This window comes from Octopus sinensis, linkage group LG30, assembly GCF_006345805.1.
Source record: "Octopus sinensis linkage group LG30, ASM634580v1, whole genome shotgun sequence".
NCBI lineage: Eukaryota > Metazoa > Mollusca > Cephalopoda > Octopoda > Octopodidae > Octopus > Octopus sinensis.
In genome coordinates, this window is record NC_043026.1 from 6433444 (window position 1) to 6436788 (window position 3345).

Here is a 3345-nt window from a genome sequence, read left to right on the forward strand (position 1 = left end):
CCCTTTTTCTTTTTACGACTCCTTTTGCTGGTCCTTTTTCTCCCTTTTTGTGTTGTATTCTTGGTACTCTCCATGTACTTTCAGCTTTCCTTGCTGTCTTTTTTTACTTGACTTATATGTCTGCTTTCTGTCCCCTTTTTTCCCCTTTTCTAAACAAATTGTAGGGTATCCGAGCACTGCAACATGTTTCTCTCACTCAGAATTACCAAAACATGTACGAAACTTCCCTATTATCTGTCTGGACACTGTATCCTTCAGAAATTCAACGATTCCTTAAATTCCCTAACACTACCCCTAATGTATCTGTGCACCCTTTTTCTTTTTATGACTCCTTTTGCTGGTCCCTTTTCGTGTTGTATTCTCGGTACTCTCCATGTACTTTCAGCTCTCCTTGCTGTCTTTTTTTACTTGACTTATGTCTGCTTTCTGTCCCCTTTTTTTCCCCTTTTCTAACAAATTCTAGGGTATCCGAGCACTGCATACTTTAAGCCTGTTATTAGCCCATATCAACTTTGCCCTTCATCCTTTCGGCAGTCAATAAAATAAACACCAGTTCAACACTAGGGGTCCATGAAATTACGTTAACCCCCAACCCCGAAATTGCTAGCCTTAAGCCCCACATTAAATTTCAGGCCCTGTGCCTATCGTAGAAAGAATTATCATTCTTAGTGGTATTTCATCTGTCTTGACGTTCTGAGTTCAAATCCCGCCGAGGTCGACTTTGTCTTTCATCCTTTCAGGGGTCGATAAATTAAATACCGGCTTATCCCCCTCCCCATAAATTTCAGGCCCTGTGCCTATCGTAGAAAGAATTATCATTCTTAGTGGTATTTCATCTGTCTTGACGTTCTGAGTTCAAATCCCGCCGAGGTCGACTTTGTCTTTCATCCTTTCGGGGTCGATAAATTAAGTACTGGTTTATCCCCCTCCCCATAAATTTCAGGCCCTGTGCCTATCGTAGAAAGAATTATTATCATTGTTGATTCAACCCAGATTCGTTATTGTTCCTGCCAAAATTTCTGTGGGTAGCAGGGGTTACTACCTATAACCCTAGGTAACCCCAATCTTTCAATAGTCTTTCAAATGCTTAAGATCCTTATGATCCTAAGAGGCAAACCTTCTGTAGAAGCTCTCTACAAGACATTCTTATCCAATTTCCTTCAACCATTTCTCTATATCTTCACTTACAGTTCCCAGAGCACCAAATATTACAGACAAAACATTTACTGTTTCCCTATTCAAAATTCTTGCACTTTATTATTAATATCATTATTATTATTATCATTATTATTATTATTATCATCATTATTATTGTTGTTGTTGTTGTTGTTATTATTGTTATTGTTGCAACCATCATCATTTTCTCATCCCTGAAATGTATATTGGAGGAATTAAATATCTGGCCCTTTCATTTCCAGCATCAAGCCTTAACTTTTCACGTTACCTAATTTTACATAAATTTACATAAATTGGGTTTCACATTTTAAAGACCGAAAATTGCTTAAAATAACTCATATACATGTGTGTGAGCGGGTTTGTGTGTGTGTGTTGTGTGTATGCATGTGTGTGTATATATATATATATATATATAATATATATATATATATGCAAAAGAGGGTGGAATATAATTAATTTAATAAAATTAATAAATTTCACCTAGTAAATTTATCGGTATGGAAAAGACCATATTTGGTAAGGTTTATAATAATTATAATTAAGGGTTAATTACAACAAGTTGCTCAAAACCACATACCGAAAATATTAGAAATAGCAGCCAAATTGATCACTATTTCTCCTACTGTTTGTGGAGACTTTTTATTAGTAGGAGAAATAGTGATCAATTTGGCTGCTATTTCTAATATTTTCGGTATGTGGTTTTGAGCAACTTGTTGCAATTAACCCTTAATTATAATCATATATATATATATATATATATATATATATGTAAAATACAGTGTACATTTAAACACAATAAGAGGTATCCATCATAGGACTCCCTAACGCTAGAAGGAACAGCTAAAGTTCCCTTTGAGATTTTATCCCTAATTAGTGGTTTGGACTTTAGCTGTTCCTTCTAGCATAATGGAGTCCTATGATGGATACCTCTTATTGTGTTTAAACGTACACTGTATTATATATATATAGTCTATTGACTAATTTTTCTTTACACTAGGCCACTGGTAGTAAAAATTTCTAAAATATTTATTACCCTATATATATATAAATATATATATATATTTACCATATATGGGCATTGATTTTCTGAGTTTGTCCACACATTGATGAGTTTTTGCTTTCCGTTCCTCAAAACCCCACCCTAGTCAGTGACCAACCTAACTATGAAAAAAAGTAAAGGTAACATTATTTTCTTGGGTCATTCTGGCTCGTAAGGGCCGGTTTCCAAGACATATAAATTGCCCACTACCTCTGAAGAGATTCGACTTTCAAGTAATTTTTGATTTAATTAATTAATTTTCTGAAGGTCTAGAATTGAAACAGCTGTAAGGGATGTTTGTCAGTTTTTGAATTAATAAATAATAATTTATTAATTACCTCTCTATTTTCTCATCTTATTATAATATATGTATTGGATCGTTAGCCCCTACACGCAATTTTTTCTCTCCTTGTTTCTTTTCTGTGTATCTTTCTGACGAAGAGCGTAGGCTCGAAACGTAAAAGACTTGTTCTATTTCTATTCCTGAGCGCCATACAAATACATTTGTTTGTTTGTACACCACCTGCCTTCGTCTTTTGTTTATTTTTGTAAACCTTCCCGTTATATATATACATACATACATATATATATATATATATATTATATAAAATCCATTCTGTCTGTCTGTGTGTCTGTCTTCTAAGATCTCGGGCATCCTCCATCCAATTGCGCTCAAATTTGATATGTAGATACCGACGGTATCCGGGCATGGATAAGTCTTGGAAAAATTACAAAAATCGATTCCAGGTGAGAATGCGATCGATAAAGCCATGGGAAATCGTTTTCTTTGGAATATATGTATATATATACATACACACACTCATATATATGTTTATATATATATATATATATATGGACAAAAGAGCATAACACTATTTTTCTTTTTTCTTTTCTTCTGTTGTTTCATCCTTCCACTATTTGTATTTACTTTTTTCTTGTTTTTTGTTTTTTCTCGTGTTTTCCTTTGTCCTATCATCCTGGTTTGTAAATTGTATAGTCCATGTGCTCAGAACCAGAAGACTGATTGGAGACACAATGTATGCCATTATAACTGGCCTAGATTACATCTCCAAAGCATGTTACTATTAGCAGCTCATAACTGTAATGTGTACATTCAATAAAATTATCTC